This window comes from Monodelphis domestica, chromosome 7, assembly GCF_027887165.1.
Source record: "Monodelphis domestica isolate mMonDom1 chromosome 7, mMonDom1.pri, whole genome shotgun sequence".
Classification (NCBI taxonomy): domain Eukaryota; kingdom Metazoa; phylum Chordata; class Mammalia; order Didelphimorphia; family Didelphidae; genus Monodelphis; species Monodelphis domestica.
In genome coordinates this window covers 228,482,470-228,503,098 of record NC_077233.1, presented here as the reverse complement: position 1 = coordinate 228,503,098, position 20,629 = coordinate 228,482,470, and the positions used below count along the sequence as shown (strand labels likewise).

Genomic DNA, 20,629 nt, shown 5'->3' with positions numbered 1-20,629 from the left:
CCTTCCCCATCTTGACTTATTGGTAAACCAATTCAACTCTATACTTTCCTCTTAACTCCCTTGCTCCTTTATCCAATGGAAGATCTTGCTCTACCAGACTTTAGTTTTGGCTTACTGCACGACATTGCCTTCATGCCTATTCACACGCTCCTAAACAAAGAAAATCACAAAATTGTGCTGAATGGATCACTACAAATTTGTTACATAATCCCAACTGGGCCCTCAATGAAGGAAGCAAACTTTTTATACCTCCTTAACTGACACACTATGTCATTACACACGAATGACTTTTCCAAACCTTTTTGTGCCTCCTCAAACTTTTCCTGGCTTCCCTCCCCCAGTCCCTTCAGCTAAAAACATTACTTCAATATTTCACAGAAAAAATTGAAACCATTCACTAAGAGCTCCTCCTTCTGTACTCTTTTTTATCTCATATTTTCAACTCCTTTATCTTCCTTTACCCATCTCACAGGAAGAGGGGATCCTTTTCTTTGAAAAGGAAAATCACTCAGTCTGTACAAGTGACCCCATTACATCCTCTTTTCCAGTAAATTGTACCATTCAACATCTCCAGTCTCTTCAATCTGTTTACTACTGACCAACTTCCTTCAAATACTCCTGTAGTTTCCCCATCCTCAACAAAGAGCCATCCAACTGAGCTAGCTATTATCCTTTCCCCTTTTGTGGCTAAAGTCCCTGAGAAGGCTGTGTATATAAGCAATGTCTCCCCTTCCTTTCTTCTAGTTCTCAACTTAACCCTATGCAGTCTAATTTCCAACCTCATCATTTAACTGAAACTATTCTCTCCAAAATAACAATTATTAATGATCTCTTAACTTCCAAATCTAATTATCTTTTCTCAATCTTTATCTATTTTTCACTTTCTATACAGCTTTTGATGCTGTTGTTCTCCCTGACACTCTCTTCTCCCTAGGTGTTCAAATGATACCTTCTCTCACTAGGTTCTCCTCCTATCTTGTCAAGCTATTCTTCTCAGTCATCTTTGGTGGATCTTCATGCCTATTGGATCATATGCCTATTTACTGTGTGTCCTCTATCCTGAGTCCTCTTCTTTTCTCCATCTACTTTATTTCATTGGTGATATCATCTGCTTCCCTCTCTAGGCAAAAGACTCAGATTTATTTGTCTAGCCCTTACCTCTCTCCTGACCTTCAGTCTCACATTTCCAACTGCCTATTTGACATTTCAAACTGAATGTCTGATAGACATCTTACACTCAGCTGAACTCACCTTCCCCCACCTCCAGCCCTATTTCTAACTACTCTATTTCTGAAGAGGGTACCACTATCCTTCTAGTCATCTTGACTTGCAACCAAGATGTCATGCTTGACTCATCACTCTTCATATTCAGTCATTTTCCAAGTCCCATCATTTCTACTTTTTAAAAAATTCATGAATGTGCCATCTTTTCTCTATTGACACTGATACCATCCTAGTGTAGTTCCTCATAATCTCATACCTGCTTATTGGTATTCCTACATAAAAGTTTCTCCCACTGCAATACATCCTCCATGCATCTACTAAACTATCTTCCTAAAATTGACCATATTATCTCTCTATTCAATCAACTTCAGTAGATTTCTATTGCCTAAAGTATCAACTATATGTTTGATTTATAAAACCCTCCATAACCTGGCCTTTTCGTAACCTTCCAGTCTTCTTACACCTTTCACCCACTTCTCCTCTGCTTGTAGCTATGATCCAGTAATATTGCTCTCTTAGTTGTTTTTCCAACACAATGTTGTTTTCCATCTCTGAGCATTTTACTGGCTACCCTCCATACCTGGAACTCTTTCCCTTTTCAATTGTGTCTCCTAACTTTTCTGACTTTCTTCAAATTCCATCTAAAATCCCATCTTCCACAAGAAGTCTTTCCTAATCCTCTCTAAGCTATTGTCTTTCCTCTGTTGATTATCACCAACTTATCCTTTATTGTTTGTACATAGTTGTTTGCATGGTATCTCTGTCATTAGGTTGTAAACTCCTTGAGAGCAGGTATTGTTTTTTGCCTTTCTTTGAATCTCCAGAACCAGCACAGTGGCAGAACATATTAAGTACTTAATAAATAGCAGTTGACTATCTAACCCTAGATTGAAGGCAATAATCAGGGTGGAAAAAGAACCTATAAGAAACTGAACACATTGAGAAAGAAGGAAATGCCTAAATTTGGAATTATGCCCACCACTACTAGGTCTGTATCCCAAAGATATTTTTTAAAACGTGAAAGAACCTGTTTGTACAATCATATTTATAGCTGTGTTTTTTTGTGGGGACAAAGAATTGGAAACTAAAGGAATGTCCCTCATCTAGGGAATGACTGAACAAAATGTGGTATATGATATATGTGCTATTAAAGAATGATAAACAGGATGATTTTGGAAAGAACTTGAAAGACATATGTGATCTAATGCAGAGTGAAATAAGCAGAACCAGGAGAACATTTTACATAGTAACTGAACTATTGTGGAATGATCAAATGTAATAGACCAGTGATGGTGAACCTATGGCAAGTGTGCCAAAGATAGCTTGCAGAGCCTTCTCTGTGGACACACCTGCAGTTGCCCACCAGAGTTTGTTACTAGAAAGCCAGATGGACTTGGGATGGAGCTGTACCCCTCCCCTTCTTCATGTTCCTGAGGATATTCCTCACTTCACCTTCCCCTCTGCCCTGCAGTGCAATGGGAGTGCTTCCTCCCTTCCCTGTCTGGGGTAAGGTGAGGGCAGAGGGGCATGGCATGGTGGAACAGGGCATGGCATTTGGCCTCTGGGGGGTGGGCATGGCACTTGGTCTGAGGGGGTGGGATGGGGGCCGGACCCATTACTTGATCTCTAAAAAGTTCGCTACTAATAGCAATACAATGATCTAGTACAATTCTGAGGGACTTATGGAAAAGAATGCTATCTACCTCTAGAAAAAGAATTGTTGGAGTATAAATGGAGATGATAAAATATGATTTATCACTTGCTTATTTGGGTATATGATTTGGGATTTGGGTTTTATAAGATTATTCACTTATAAAAATGAATAATATAGAAATATTGTTTTGCTGGATAATACATGTATAACTCAGATTGAAATGCTTGCAACTCTGAGATGGGGGATGGAAGAAGAGAGGGAGACAAAATGAATCATATAATTTTGGAAAACATATGTAGTAATTTGTTATTAAAATAAAATAAATATAAAACATAAAAAAGGAATGCCTAAGGGGAAGGTAAAACACTCATTTCCTCTCTATACATTCCAGGGAAACTTTGAAGTTTATATGACTGAAAATGGTCAAGAAATTCAATGAGAAGTGTTAGTAAGTGATCTCTTCTACCCCAGAATTGTGTAAGAGGTAAAAGAAGTAATAGAAGTCTAAAAGCAATTGGATATGAGATCTCTAGCAAAACTGGAGGAAAAAACTGGAAACATAATTTAAAGAAGAAGTGAAAAACCTTTCAAGAAATGGAATCCTTGAAAACTAGAATAGAACAAACAAAAATAAATGACTCTGTAAGACAGCAAAAAAGAACAAAATCAAAAGATTGAAAAATAGAATATAAGATATAAGAAACAACTGACCTAGAAAACAGATCAAGAGATCATTTAAGATTCACTAGGTTTTGGAGGCAGCTGGGTAGCCCTGTGGATTGAGAGCCAGGCCTAGAGATGGGAGGTCCTAGGTTCAAATCTGACCTCAGACACTTCCTAGCTATGTGACCCTGGGCAAGCTACTTGACCCCCATTGCCTAGCCCTTACCACTCTTCTGCCTTGGAACCAATACACAGTATTGATTCTAAGATGGAAGGTAAGGGTTTAAAAAAAAAAGATTCACTAGGTTTTATGGAAAATCTTGATTAAAAAATATGAACACCATATTTCAAGAAATCATAAATGAAAACTGCTCAAGTATGTTAGATAGTAGAGACAAAGTAAATATAGAATCTCCTGATTTTCTAAAAGGAAGCCCCAAAATAAAAGTCCTAGAAATATCATAGCCAAAAGCCAAAGCTATATCATGTCATATTAAAAATACTGCCTATAACATAATATTAATACTGCAGCTAGGTGGCTCAGTGGATAGAGCCAGGCCTCAAAATGAGAAGTCTTCGGTTCAAATTTAGACTCAGATCCTTTCTTGCTGTGTGACTCTGGGCAAATAACTTAACTCCCATTGCCTATGCCTTACCATTCTTCTTCATTGGAACCAATATGGATTCTAAGATGGAAGGTAAGGATTAAAAAAAAGAGAGAAATTTTGGAATACAATATTCTAAAAACAAAAGACAACCAAGAAAAACCTACCCTGCAAAGTTAAGAGTCAGTTATGGGAACAAAACAGATCTGTAATTATAGGACTTTCAAAGGCCAGAGATGAATAGGAACCTTGAAATATAAAGATTAGAGTTCAGGGAAAACTGATATAATGGGGTCTGGCATATGTGCAGAACATTTGCAATAGCATCTTTCCATGTGAAGAGTTTGTGAACCTGTTTCTAAGAAAATTGAGAAAAGCAATGTTTGGAAAGATTGTGGGGCTTCCATAGATATCCTGTAACCGATTCCAGTCATCTAACAATATGGTAAATGGAAGGTTCATTGACTGAACACAGAGGCATTCAAAAATAACTCTCATTCCTCGGTCCTTTTAGATACTCTAGAGCTTGGCTCATTTGGTGAAATCTTTTGCTCATACTATCCAATAAGAAAATGTATTGTAAGGGGACAAGCTTTGGGGCTTTCTTCCCTCTGAAGCCATGTGACCCTGAGAAACATGACCTTGTCCTCGGCTTCTGCGTTTGTTCCTTTCCATTTTGGGTAAAGGGAATTTATTTTCTGGCCTTGTAAGTTCTAAAGGTCATTTGGGCCTTTCATCATCCTGGCATCCAGTTTGGGTTTCCTGAGACAGCACAGCATTGATGCCCACAGGGACAAAGAAAGACCTTCAAGAGTGACCTTTGAGATCCCAGCCCAGTGGTAAATGACACAAGGATTCATCCAGCAGAGATGAGACCTTTGGAAATGGACTTAGTGGGCTCAATGCAATAAAGTGACTGAGTTATGTTGAGTCTATTCCTTCCTTCTCTCCTGAGGTGATATAGGGAAGAGTATACAGTCTCTGAAATATTAGGAGAAATGTTTGTGTTGTTATTACTATATCTTTGAAGTAAATCTCTTTTTGTAAAAGCTAATCAATGTTAGAGAACCATGATGCAGGTCCATGGTCTTTAACAATGGGTAGTGGACCTAACCACTTGGGACTTGAGCCAATTGCAGTACAAAAACAACAACAACAACAACAAAAACCCTGAAGGGAAGAAGTGACAGGCTTTGCTCTAACACAATAGGCCAGAGACTCCAGACAACACTAGAAAAACCAAGTCATTTGAGCAATTAGGAGTTGTATCATGATAAGCTAGCTAGGTGGCACAATGGATAGAGTACCTGACCCAGAGTCAGGAAATCCTGAGTTCAAATCTAGCACCAGACACTTACCAGTTGTGCGAATCTGGGCAAGTCACTTAACCATGTTTGCCTCAGTTTCTTCAATTGAAAATGAATGCTTCAGTATCTCTGCCAAGAAAATACCAAAGGAAGTCACAAAGTGTCAAAATGATTGAAAATGACAGAACATCAACAGTATCACAATAATATGCTAACATTCTAATCGAGGAAAAAAGAATTTGTCCTTCGAGAATCTTAATGTCTTCAAAAGTTTATTGATATAATTAAATAAAAACAGAAGTCATGGGGGTGGATTGATTCTATTCTGAGAATTTGTAGAGAGAAACAAGAGGGAAGAGCAAAAGGTTTCACTAGTATAGAAAAGATAAAGGAAGAGATAGAATTTGCTCTCATCATGAAGTGCTTAGTACAGTATCTGGCACCATAGTAGGCACTTAATGTTTACTGACTGATAATAAGGTTGGATGAGGAGAAGGATATAAATATGGAAGAGATAGGGAGAGTGAGATTAGTGGAACCTTTTTATGTGAAACAAAGTAGAGTTGCATATACACAAAAGAGTTTAGTGTTGAAATATATTAGATTCAATACAGAAACCAGTGGGGATAGTAAGGTGGGTGAAGAGAATAAATGGAGAAGGAATAGTTACAAACAAAACAAATTTTCTGATCCTGAAGTGGGGAACAAAAAGAGGTAGCAAAGACCTAGAATCTAAGCAGGACAGAGAGGATTGCTTTGGATTGCCCCTTGGACAACTGGGAAATGACTGAACAAAATGGTATATTAATATATTAAACATATATTAATATAATGAACTATTAATGGATCATGTGAAATGAAATAGATAAATTTCAAAGGCTCATGGGCAATAATAAGAGCTGATGCTGAGTGAACTGGGCCAGGAGATACAATTAACAACTCTGATCAATGTTAAGGACCAACCATGTCTCCAGAATGCCTATGATGAAATATGGGCACAAGATGGAAAAGGAGATACTCCTTGACATGGATACTATGGGGTTCATTTTTCTTGATATTTTATTACAAGGATTTTCTTTTGTTCTCCCAGCTTTTAATTGGAGAGATGAGTTAAAGAGAGAAGAGTTAGTAACAATGATGCCAAATATAAAAAGACCATTGAAACATTTTTTTAAATGCATGCTAATTAAAAAATAAGGTAAAGAGAACAGCTGAGTGGCTCAGAGGATTGAGAGCCAGGCCTAGAGATGGGAGGTCCTAGGTTAAAATCTGGCCTCAGATACTTCCTAGCTGTGTGACCCTGGGCAAGTCACTTGACCCCCATTGCCTATCCCTTACCACTCTTTTGCCTTGGAACCAAAACACAGTATTGATAGGTAAGGGTTTAAAAAAAAAGGTAAAATGAAAGATTTTAAAATGCATAGAAGAGGAAATTCATAAAGAAATACAAACAAGCAGGACAGTTTTGAAAGTAATATATAGCATTTATTATATTCTTTTTTCCAAAGCAAGAAGCATGAAATTGCAATTCAGAGTTTTATTTATTTAATCTTTATGTTTTGTTGTGTGCTTGGACAGGTTCTTCTTTTTTAAAAAAAATGTAATGCAGGGAGAATGTCCAATAAGTTAGAAGATAAACAGTCAGTAGAATCTAGATTGAGTGATAAATTTGGATAAAGTAATATTCAAAGCATGAAAGGTTTCTGAGTGATGGTAATAAAGGGATAATCTAGAAGTGGCAATGGGAAACAAGTAATATTCCGACTTCCCCACATGGGCCAGGAAGTTAAGGGAATGCATGAGGGTATAGCTCATACCAAAAACAATGGCCAGATATATACACTGTCATCTAATGATAGCCAGAATTCAGTGAGTGCCATAAGATAGAAGGTACATGAGAGGAAGAGGTCTAAGACATAACTCACTAACTACATGTTTACCTAATGTCCCTAACTTATTCTCCTTAATTACATATATCTATAGCTCCCTCTTCATCTATTAAAAGTCTAGTAAGACTCAAATCAATGTCCTCTAGCAGACACAAATTTCTCAATGCCTACTGAAGCTCATAGGGGTTTTAGGACAGTGACCAACAAGGTGGATCCTTTCTATTTTTGTGGGAAATGTGGGAAAGTTTAAACCTTGCCTGAGGTTAGAAGTGAGCAAATGAACCCAAGGGAGGTCATGAAGAGACCTTTCTTGGAGAAATGAATGTTGAATGAGGGATAGGTGATGGGAATGAAGCCTAACCACTCTGGGAGGCTATCTAGCTCCTTGCTACTGCCTTTGCTTTTGCTACTCTAAGAGTTAGGCATTGGAAAATGCTGTAGTTTAAATTTAGTTAAGTGGAGGCTTCATGGAATATGATAAAGAATATCTGTCCATTCATGCTTGCAAAAAAAAAATGGAACTGGTGATGCTCCTACTTCCATGTCCCTTAAATCTATATGGTTCTCATGCCAAACCTGTATCCTAAACCTTCATTTCTTTTAGACTTTTCTTTCTGTATTTGGCATGTTTTTGGAAGAAATTAGTTTCTCTAAGATATCATTCACTGGGTGTGTTCTTAAGGAACTGAATATAGTTGAGGAGGCTATGGTTGTCCAGATATACAGAGGGATAGAGAGGAAAAGACTGTCTAATCTCAGTGAATATCAACTGGGGTTTGAGCTAAACAAAAGAGATTTTATAGATACATATTATTATAATTCCTTCAAAGAAGGGACAGTCTGGACTGTCGTGGAGGGGACCTGTAGTTTTCTAATGGGTGGTTTGCTCATTGAGTAGGAGTAAGCTCAATAGGAGGCACTAGCTTCAGGCAACTTTCCTTTCCTTTCCTAGGTTTCTACCCAAGCCAAATAGCTAACAATAAATAGCAAGAATGTAGCCCTTAAAGGTTTGCAAAGCACTCTATAAATATCACATTTTCACAAAAATGAAGAGAGCTGAGTACTATTTCCCATTTTACAGATAAGGAAACTAAGGTAGACTGAAGGCAAGTTACTTGTTTAGTGGAGACCTGAACTCATATCTTTCTGCTTCCAGGTGTATAGTGCTAACTCAAACCACACCTAAAACTGTCAAGACAAAGATTCTGCCTTTTTGAGGGGCAGTTAGATGGTGATATAGATAGAATGCTGGACCTGGAATCATCTTCCAGATTTCAAATCTAGCTGCTGACACTTAGCTATGTGACCCAGGACATTCATTTAACTCTACCAAGAAGGAAATGGCAAATCACTCCACTATATTTGTCAAGAAAACCCCAAATGGGGCTTTAAAGTCTGACAGGACTGAAAAATGACTAAAGAACTATCTTTCTGAGCTGGACAAGTTTTCTTACTTCTAGCCTTTGATTCCTATAGTTGTATACACACCATAGCAAAATAGTAGATATGTTGGGGTTGTTCAGGAAGCACTTAGTCAAAGAGGCCTTTCTTTGATGGAAGCCATCCATGCATCTTAGGGGAAAACATTTCCTGTGACCACATTTGACACTTTGTTCCAGCATTATACAGGATGTGTAGAGCCTCCTTTCTCTGGGTACTAACTCACTCTCACCACACTTAAAGAAGATGGATAGTTTCAGAATAGCAAAAGGGATCTTAGGAAGAACAGAATCTGAGACAGACAGAATGATGCAAATTGTATACACAAAGACTTCTTGCACAGCCCATGCCTAACCCTAACCTAACCCTAACCCTAAACCTAACTCCATGGTCCTATGGTCTCTTCAGGGAACTATATACATTAGGGGTACATGTATCCTGCTTCTCCTGGAACAGGAAGGAATACTGAGGCCTCAGAGATGACAGGCAGAGGCACCCCTAGAGTGAAGTGGGCAAACTGGGAGCTATGCATGACATTGCCAGCCAGCATCAGTGGAAAAGTAGTTGTGGAACAATGGAGGATCTTGGACAAGTGGAGGAATTTGAGATCCAAATCTCCTGGATGAAGAAATAATGAGTTCCTTGAATAAAAAGGGAATTATCAAAGCACACTGGGGTAGTGGCAGATCAATAAAGATCCTTGTTTTGAAAATGCTCTCTGGAGCCCAAAGGAAAAATTTCTGGATCCTGGACAAAGTATTACAATTCTCAGGCTAGGCAGGAGCCAAAGCTATGGAGCTTTCAGGGAATACTGGGCAACTTTCTATCAACTCTATTTTCCCCCTCAAGGTAGGCTGGACCTGCAGGGCACTGCTTTAAGTTAAATTAAGAGTTAGAGAGTTAGGACTCCCCAAATGTATGCAAAACTCTTTAGCACTCTTTAGTAACCTGAATGAAACTCTGGATAGTGCTCTTAAATCTTGGGGACACTTGTGGAGACTCAAAGAAGAGAAGAAAAGAAAGATGTTTTGATTTAAGACTTCTTGCATTTTTCTCGTTGGGTCAATTAGTTTCTGCCCCATATTTGATATGTTGTTAGTTTGGGTAATTTGTATGGGAGTTGAAGACCCTTTACCTCTTTTCTTGTGGACTCGGACAAAACTCAAATTCTGATGTTCACAGGGGCACAAGCCAAAAAGCATGATCAGTAAAGAGCCTCCAAGTTTAAGCCTAGCTAAAGCAAGAACTCTGGTTGGCAGCCCTGGAGTTATACATAAAATTAATGATTCAAATACAGTAAAATAACTTTATTTATGGTCCTTATAAAGACAAGAAGTTACCATTTTGCTTTTTAAGTGGGTCAAGAGAGCATTATCACACAATGTGTGCAATTCCCTTTCCTCCTCTGAAGCTGAGCCCCTATAGCCTACTAATACCCCCAAGTAGGTTTCTGAGAGAGAGAAAGAGGAGTCTTAAATTAAACCTAGAACACCTGCTGAGCTGCAAGGAAAAAGATCTTTCTCAAAAACCAACAGCAATGTCTTGCTAACTACAACTTATCACACATGCCTAGAACTGTACTGATTTTATTAAAAAATGGGCAACTAAACCCAATTACTTAAGCTCCAATATAATTCACACTCTTTAAAAATAATTTCTGAATAACATCGTCCCCCAAACTGTAAACTTCAGTCTAATCAGGTTAAAATGGTTCTCAATAAGAGAGTAACAATAGCTACTGCATCGAGAAATTAAAAAAACAAAAGACAAACTTCAACTGCAAGGGTAAACGTTCCTTGAAGATTAGAATTATGTTGGGTCTGAACGCGTGAGCTTCAAAGTATTTCTGTATTCCTTCCTTCCCTTTCTCCCGCCTCTGGCTCCCGCCTCCCACCCCCTATCCCACATTGTGCTGGTCACTTCCGAAGCGACACCGATTCCAAAAGCAAGGAAATCGCCATTTCCTCGAGAGCCTGAAAATCAGAATTTGGTACACAATGCAGGCTTTCAGCGTACCTGCTTTTAACAAAAACTCCTTTGGGGAATAAGCTCCTAGCTTGCAGCCATGAGACCCGGCAACAAAGGAGTTTATAAGAGAGCATGCTCACTAAATTTCCATTTGAAACAGTCCCGTATTGTTATACCTGGCAGCATTCAGCCAGCGAGTGAATTGCACCAAAGAGACCTTACTCCTAAGAAAGATCATTATTTGATTTTAAACACTGACTAGAGGTTTCTAAGCTATCCACAACAACTTGGTTTGCGGGGTTGCTTTATTTGTTTTCGTAGCGGTGGTGCTGCCTGCAGATAGGAAACAGGGATATGCCAGCAGCAGTATTTAAAATTCCCTGCCTACATTTGGTTGGGGGCGGGGGGAAGGGAGCGGATGAGGGAGGTGTGGGGTGGGAATCCGCTCATTCTTTTGAGAATATCTCCCAAACCTATGAGGGGTGGGGGTGGGGAGCAGGCTTTACGCTTTGAAAAGCTCCGATATTGATCTGTAGAATCGCATGCAGCCCTCCGGTGATTGAAACTCTATGATTTTAAAATTACAGTAATTTTCAAAGTAAAAATAACACATGGCAGGTGCATAGCTTGAAATCCAAGGCTTTCTGAGTAAAGAAATGAAACTATTGAGAGGACAAAAGAAAAAGACTTTGCCATGTAGGAATATTAAAGTGAAGGGGGGAGGGAGGAGTTTGCTGATTTAACTTAAAATGTAACCAGTAAGGCAATCACAAAAAGGGGAAATGATTGGATACAATCAGTTTCATAATTAATTACTTCTGAATTCCTAGCCATTAACTTTCTCAAAAGACTAATATCCTAGGGAAACAAAAAGCCTTTTACCTACTAAGGCTATTATATTATAGCTTTGCACATAGTAGAAACTCAATAAATGTTTAAAGGGAAAAAAGGAAGATTTAGGCAATGTCTAAAAATTAGGAGGGATCCTACCTTTTAGTTGCAAGGCATGAAGTGTTCACTCAAAAAAGTATGTCAGAGAAGGGGGAGGAAAAGTTTTTAGATGTTTAAATTTTTTATTAAGGGCCTTGGCCAACAGTCAAATGAGTAGATTGGGTATATGTGTGATGAAAAACACTTAAATATATATAAATATTTTAAATCCTTACTTTCTGTTTTAGAATCAGAGCAGTAAGAGATAGACAATTGAGGTCTAGTGACTTGCCCAGGGTCATACAGCTAGGAAATGTCTGAAGTCGAATTTGAACCCAGATCTTCCTTTTCCAGATATATTCTTTTATCCACTGAGTCACCTAGCTACCGCTCTTCAATATTGTAATTTATATCAAATTGCTTGTCTTCTCAAGGAAAGGAGAAGGGAAGGAAGGAGAGAATTTGGAACTCAAAAAGCTTAGAAAAAATGAATGTTAAAATTTTTTTACTTATAATTGAGAAAAAATTAAATGTAAAAGAATATATATAATTTTTTAAAAACTCTTTTCTGGAATCAATACTATGTATCGGTTCTAAGGCAGAAGAGCAGTAAAGGTTAGGCAATAGGGGTTAAGTGACTTTCTCAGTGTCCCACAGCTAGGAAGTACTTGAGTCCAGATTTGAACCTAAGACCTCCTGGCTCTCAATCCACTGAGCCACTTAGTTGCCCCTATACATGATTATAATGTCTCTCCATGGCACATAGATTTTATTTTGTGACAAGTCAAAGTTGATGAGCAATAACAATAGCATAATTTTAAAATAGTGCCTTTGATGTATAAAATGCCTTTTCCTGGCTCTGGTTTCCATGTCCCAATATGATAGGAGAGTAAGTGATTTTATGTTAACATTTAAATACCCTTTAATGTAGTTGTTTGGTTTGTCCTTAGAGGTATTTATTTTATTTTTATTTTTAAATATTTTTCCATGTTTACATGATTCATTTTCCTTCCTTCCCTCTCCCCCCCCCCCCCCCCAGAGCTGATAGGCAATTCCACTGGGTTGTACAAAATGTTTTCACTTGATACCTATTTCCATAGTATTCATTTTTGTTGTAGAGTAATCTTTTAAAGCCTAAACCCCAAATTGCATACCTATATATACATGTGATAAGTGATGTCATATGTTTTGCTTTTGCATTTCTACTCCAATAGTTCTTTCTTTCAATGTGGTTAACATTCTTTCCCATAGGTCCTTCAGGAGTATCCTGGCTTGTTGCATTGCTACTATTAGGAAAGTCCATTACATTAGATTGTACCACAGTGTATCTGTCTCTGTGAACAATGTTCTGCTCATTTTACTCTGCATCAGTTCATGGAGGTTCTTCCATTTCATATAGAAATCCTCCAGATCATCAATCCTTACAGCACAATAGTATTTCATCACCATCATATACCACAATTTGTTCAGCCATTCCCCAATTGAGGGATACCTTCTCATTTTCCATTTTTTGCCACCACAAAGAGTACGGCTATGGATGTTTTTGTACAAATATTTTTCCTTATTATCTCTTAGGTGTACAAACCTTAGAGGTATTTAAATGGTGGCTATGTGTTTAAAAAAAACTTCAGATATAGAGGGGAGTAAATGACTTCTGAGGTCTCTTCCCAGTTTTGATAGTCTGTGATTATAAGATATGAAGTCTGTCCACTGCCAATCAAATAAGGAACATTTTCTTTGTCCATGTCTCTTTCTAAAGATGTTTACACTATTGATTAAAGAAAGGAAAATTAAAATACCTCTGAGGTACTACCTCACATCTATCAGACTAGCTAATATGACAGAAAAGGAAAATGATAAATGTTGGAGGGAATGTGGTAAAACTGAGACACTAATGCTGGTGGAGTTGTGAACAAACCCAACCATTCTGAAGAGCAATTTGGAACTATGCCCCAAAGACTATAAAACTGTATATACTTTTTGAGCCATCAATAATAAAACTACTAGGTCTATATCCCAAAGAGATTTTAAAAAAAGGAAAAAGACCTATTTGCACAAAAATATTCATAGCAGCTCTTTTTGTGGTGCCAAAGAATTAGAAATTGAGGGGCTGTCCTTTAATTGGGAAATGGATGAACAAGTTGTGTAATTGTTTTTTTGTTTGTTTATTTCTTTTTTAAAAATTCTTACCTTTTGTCTTAATATCAGGTCTAAAATTAGAAGAATGATACCTTTATCAATACCTTTAGGCAATTATGGTTAAGTAACTTGCCTAGGGTCAAACAATTAGGATATGTCTGAGGCTACATTTGAAGCAAGATCCTCCCAACTCCAGGTTTGGTGATACCTTGCTGGTCCCATAATTTATTATTGTGTTGGAATGTGATTATGCTTTAAGAAATGATGAACAAGATCATTTCAGAAAAACTTGGACTTATATGAACTAATACAAAGTGAAGTAAGCAGGAAAACATTGTACACAGTAATAATAATATAGTACAATGATCAACTGTGAGTGACTTCACTATTCTCAGCAATACTGTGATCTAAGAATTCCAAAAGACAAGATGATGAAAAATGCTTTCCACCTCCAACAAAAGCATTGATGGATTCAGAATGCAGATCGAAGCAGACTATTTTCCACTTAGTTTTCTTTGTAGTTTTTAAAAATGTGTCTTCTTTCACAACATGACCTATGTGGAAATAGAGTCTGCATGATCACATATGTATTACCTATATAAAACTGCTTATTATCTTAGGGAAGGGAGGAAAGAGAGGAAAGGTGACAATTTGGAACTCAACATTTTAGAGAATGAATGTTTAAAATGTTTTTACATGGAACTGGGGAAAATTATTTTGAAAATTTTAAAAATAGTCTGTGTATCTACATTTGAAGGAGAGTAAGTGGGAAGAAGAGGACATTGTGAAGTTCCAGGATTTAATCTTGAAAGACTTGGGGGATAAAGCCTAATTAGGAGACTATTATAATCTAGGTGAGATCCTGGGTTCAAATATGGCCTCACATATGTAGCTGTGTGACCCTGGACAAGTCATTTAATTCCCATTACCACTCTTCTGCCTTGGAACCAATACACAGTACTGATTCTAAGATGGAATGTAAGTTTTTAAAAAAAATAATAATCTAGGTGAGGGGTGATGAGAATTGAACTAAGGTGGTAGTTGTATGAGTAGACAGAAAGGAACTGATGCAAAAAAAGACACAAGGTTAGAAAATCACTGGATTTGGCAACTGTTTGGAGATGTGGGGTGAGAAAGACTGTACAGTAATAAAATGTCAAGATTCTGGACAGCTTCATAAGAAATAGGGAAGCTTAGAGGAGGATAAACACATAAATAAATGTGTGAATATATATGCATATATATTTAATTTACAAATATTGACCCTTGAAAGCTGATGAAATTATCAAGAGCAATAGTATACAAATATATATAACATATATAATAATACATATAACAAGTATATCAAAAGAAGGAAGCATAGGACAGAACAGTGGTTCCAGACTATACTCACAATTAGGGAGCATAATATAAATGATGATCCAGCAAATGAAACTAAGGAGGAGTCTGGTAGAAAGAGAACCAGGAGAGATCAGGGCCACAACCCAGAGAGATTATTCAGGAGTAAAGTGTTTGACAGTGTCAAATCCAACAAATAGTTCAAGAAGGACAAGGACTGAAAAAAGACCATTTGATTGTACAACTAAGAGATCACTGATAACTTTGAAGAGAGCAAGTTCAATTGAGTCATGAAGTAAAGTCCAACTATAAAGGGCTGAAGAGTGAGGGGAAATGAAGGCAATGAGTGTAGATAACTATTTTTTCTTTAGGAGTTTGGTTGAAAAATGGAGGAGAGATATAGGGCAATAGCTTTAGAGGATGGTAGAATCTAGTGATTTTTTTTTTTGCTTGGAATGGTATGAGATAGGGAATTATAAAAATACCCTAATATAGGTATAGGAATTAGGAAGGAGAGAAAGCTGGTGAATGCAGAATTCCTTGAGGGAGACTGGGGGAAAAAAATAACTGAATGTCTTGAACTATGATCAACATGATGATAAACTAATAGTCCAAAAGAATGAACATGAAATGTGCCACTGACTTTTTGACATCATTAATGAATATAAAAATGCAGAAAGAATATATTTTAAGACATAGTTAATGTGGGGGTTTTGTTTTTACTGGATTATTCAATTAAACATTGAAAGATTTGTTTTCCAGGGTTTTAAAAATTCAATCAAACAAGGGGGCAGAGTTTGGTGGGAAGGCAGATTAAAAATACTTATTTACCTGAAAAATAGAAATGACAATCAACTTTTTAAATAAAGGATCTTAGGCAGGAGAGAGAGGAAAGAGAGACAGAGAGAAGAGAGAGAGAGGAGAGGGAGAGGTAACAAAAATGAGGGAGTAGGAGGAGTCACTGTAGCCCATCTCTCTCCCACAACTATTTCAAGATCAAAGAAGAGCACCAGACTTTAGTGGTGATCAGGAAATCTAAGGAGAAAACACATGATCATTTTTCTAGTTTAAGATCACAGATTGAACCCAGAGGGAAGTATCCAGGACAAGGGGAAACAAGGATGGATTTACAGTTCTGTTGCTCAGGCTTCTCAGAAAAATAGAGGATTTAGCCCATAGGGCTGTGTTGGGACATGGGATTTAGTGAAAAAGATAAGAATTGTGAACTAAGGGTGACACAATTCTTTTGCTCTGAACCCACTGGGAGCCATGTAAGTGTTCAGAGCTGAGGCCAGAAACTGTCTACTGGAGCTCCAACTAGCAAGCAAACCTGCAGGTTGTGTTCTTCAAATACAGGCTAGGGTCAGGAACCCAAACAGCTGAGATCAGGTAGGCAATGAATAGATGTTGTAGGTCAGAGTACTTATAACCCTGTTCAAGTTTGTACCTCAGCTTGAGCCTCCTCTGAAATGCTTGAAGAACAAAGCACTTAAGTGAACTCAGTAACAGGTCTCCAGATAATTCAGATTAAGAATTTAACACCAACTTTCCCTCCAAAACTGTATAGAGTCTGGTCTTAATATAAAGTCACAATTCAGGAAATAAGGCTAGAAAAAATGAGCAAATCAAAAAAAGACATTGATGATAAAGAGCTATTGTGTAGTTAGGGATACTGAAGACACAAATCCCCAAAAAGAGAATAACTCTAAATCAGAGGCGTCAAATTTACCCTCCACATATTATTCACAAAACAACCAAAAGTGACCCCAATGATTGGGAAATGTTTAACAAAATAGATAAAAATTCAATTTAGCATAATGTTAATTTGTGATTTTTAAGTCAACATTCAGCCTCTGGGGATCTATTTCTATTTGAGTTTGATACCACTACTCTTAGAGGAAAGAACTGGAAAAGAAAGAGTGAAAGGAAAGACTTAGAAAGGAACTAACCTTTCTACTAACAAGAGGTACAAAACCTTATTCAAGTAACAGTCTCTTTGAAAAGTAGAACATACCAAAGTGAAGTTTATGATTCTGAGACAATAAGAAATGTTAAAAACAAAGTTGAAGATAGGAAAAAAAATGTAAGCTAACTCATAAAAAAAAAATGACTGACCTGAAAAACAGGCTTAAGAAAGAGAATTAAAGAAGCACCAGACTACCTTAAATCTCTCTCTCTCTCTCTGTCTCTCTCTCTTTTTCCCTCTCCCTCTCATTGTCTCTCTTTCTGTCTCTCATTCTCTCTCTTGTTCTCTCTCATTCTCTTATACTCTCTCTCTCTCTCTCTTTCTCACACACACACACACACACACACACACACACACACACACACACACACACACACATGGAATCTGGATATCATATTTCAAAAAAACATGAGTGAAAAGTATACAGATTTATTAGAACCAGAGAACAAAGTAGAAAACAATAATCCTAAGTACTAAGGAGCCACAGTAAGGATGATACAAGATTTAGTGGCTACAATGATAAGAAAGCTGAGAACTTGGAAAATGATATTCCCAAAAGCAAAAGATATAGGTTTACATCCAAGAATAACTTACCTTACAAAACAGAGTATAATTCTGCAGGAGAAAAATGGATTTTAATGAAATGGAATGTTTTTAGCATTCCTGATAAAAAGTACAGAATTGAGTGAAATCTTTGGAAATCAAACATGGGATTGAAGAGAAATATAAAAACACTGAATACAATTGACCAATCATAAGAGAATAGAGAATAACTAAATTTTTATATAACACAGAAATGATACAAATTTCCCTTCAGAAATCTAAGATTGATAGAGGAAGTTAAATAAGACAGCGATCTAAGAATTGTTTTATAATGTTTTGATGATTTTAAAGGAAGGAAAATAGGAAACCCAAAGATCCCAGCTTTGGGGACAAAAATCCACTATTTCATAAAAACTGCTGGGAAAATTAGAGGACAGTGTGGGAAAGATTAGGTTTAGATCAACACCTCACACCCTACACCAAGATAAATTCAAAATGGGTGAATGACTTGAACATAAAGAAGGAAACTATAAGAAAATTAGGCGAACACAGAATAGCATACATGTCAGACCTTTGGGAAGGGAAAGACTTCAAAACCAAGCAAGACTTAGAAAGAGTTACAAAATGCAAAATAAATAATCTGGAATACATCAAATTAAAAAGTTTTTGTACAAACAAAACCAATGTAACTAAGATCAGAAGAGTAGCAACAAATTGGGAAACAATCTTCATAAAAACCTCTGACAAAGGTTTAATTACTCAAATTTACAAAGAATTAAATCAATTGTACAAAAAATCAAGCCATTCTCCAATTGATAAATGGGCAAGGGACATGAACAGGCAGTTCTCAGCCAAAGAAATCAAAACTATTAATAAGCACATGAAAAAGTGCTCTACATCTCTTATAATCAGAGAGATGCAAATCAAAACAACTCTGAGGTATCACCTCACACCTAGCAGATTGGCTAACATGACAGCATAGGAAAGTAATGAATGCTGATGGGGATGTGGCAAAGTGGGGACACTAATTCATTGCTGGTGGAGTTGTGAATTGATCCAGCCATTCTGGAGGGCAATTTGGAACTATGCCCAAAGGGTGATAAAAAACTGTCTGCCCTTTGATCCAGCTATAGCACTGCTGGGTTTGTACCCCAAAGAGATAATAAGGAAAAAGACTTGTACAAGAATATTCATAGCTGTGCTCTTTGTGGTGGCCAAAAATTGGAAAATGAGGGGATGCTCTTTAATTGGGGAATGGCTGAACAAATTGTGGTATATGTTGGTGATGGAATACTATTGTGCTAAAAGGAATAATAAAGTGGAGGAATTCCATGGAGACTGGAACAACCTCCAGGAAGTGATGCAGAGTGAGAGGAGCAGAACCAGGAGAACATTGTACACAGAGACTGATACACTGTGGTACAATCGAAAGTAATGGACTTCTCCATTAGTGTCAATGCAATGTCCCTGAACAATCTGCAGGGATCTAAAAAATACTATCCACAAGCAGAGGATAAACTGTGGGAGTAAAAACACCGATGAAAAGCAACTGCTTGACTACAGGGGTGGAGGGGATATGACTGAGGAGAGACTCTAAATGAACACTCTAATGCAAATACCAACAACAGGGAAATGGGTTCGAGTCAAGACCACATGTGAGAACCAGTGGAATCATGCGTCGGCTATGGGAGAGGGAAAGGTGGTGGAAAGGGGGGTGGGGAGGAAAAGAAAATGATCTTTGTTTTCAGTGAATAATGTTTGGAAATGACCAAATAAAATAATGTTTAAAATTTTTTTAAAATTACTTAAAAAAAAAAGAAGGGAAATAGGGAAAAGGGAATCAAGTAGGAAGAAAGGGAGAGGAAGGATTAAAGGAATGTCCTGTCTTGTATAATTGTGGTGTACAAGTAGAAGACTATACAAATAAGGAGAAGGGGAGGGAAGGACATAGATGTCACTTGAACCTCACTCTTAACTTCCACTAGTCCAAGGAAGGTAGAATACATACAGAGTTTGTTTTAGAAATAGATCTAATTCAGCAGGAAAATAGGAGGGAACCAAGAGAATGGAGAAAAAGAGAGAAGGTAGATTCAGGGAGGGAGTAGTCATAAGGAAAAACCCCCACAGTAGGTAGATTGTAAAGAAAGAGTAAAATAATGTGATTGGGGTCTGGGCAAAGGAAAAAAAGAGGAGCAGGAAAGGGTAGTAGAATTGCATTAAGCATACAGCACTAGTGCTGAGCAAAATTCTGCTCTCTTACAACCTTTTTTTGTAAAGAGAAGGTCAGGAAACAAACAGGGAAAAAGTATAAGAGAACAGGATGGAGGGGAAAGACAATTAACAAACATAAACTGTGAATATGATTGGTATGAACCCACCCATAAAACATAAGGGGATTGAAGAATAGTTTAGAAAATAATCCAACAATATGTTATTTGGAAGAGAAACATAAAATATAAAGATTCATATAGAATTAAAAAATAAGAAGCTAGAAAATTATTTATTATGCTTCAGATGAACCCAAAAAATCAGTAGCAGTAATCATAATTACAGAAAAGTCAATGGTGAAAATTAGACTTGATTAAAAGGTATAAATAGTAAAACTATATCATGCTGAAAGGCACCACAGACAGTGAAGTAATTTCAGTACTTAAAAGATATGCAGCCAAATGGCATAGCTTCTAATAGCTAAAGAAAAAGCTAGATAAAGTACAGGGAATAATAGACAGTAAAATTATAATAAGGGGAGACTTTAATGGACCCCTTTCAGATCTAGAGGGGAAAAAATAAACAAGAAGGACCTAAAAATTTTCTAGAAAAGTTATTATGTCATGGATCTCTCTGTTAATTAGCCTAGTTGGAATAGAACATATTTCTCAACATTGCACGACATCTTTATAAAAATCCACAATGTATGATGGCATAAAACTATCATAAAAATGCAGAAAAGCAGGATTATTAAA

At 37.1% G+C, this 20,629-nt stretch overlaps 1 protein-coding gene across 1 annotated transcript in view; it reads right to left on the bottom strand.

Moving 5' to 3' along the window:
- Positions 1-20,629, bottom strand: part of USP42 (ubiquitin specific peptidase 42) — a 114,849-nt gene that overhangs the window by 86,263 nt on the left and 7,957 nt on the right. The window contains exon 2 of the mRNA XM_056804351.1: positions 5,505-5,582. The gene's annotated coding sequence lies outside the window, so the exon portion shown is untranslated. The remainder of the gene's footprint in view (positions 1-5,504; positions 5,583-20,629) is intronic.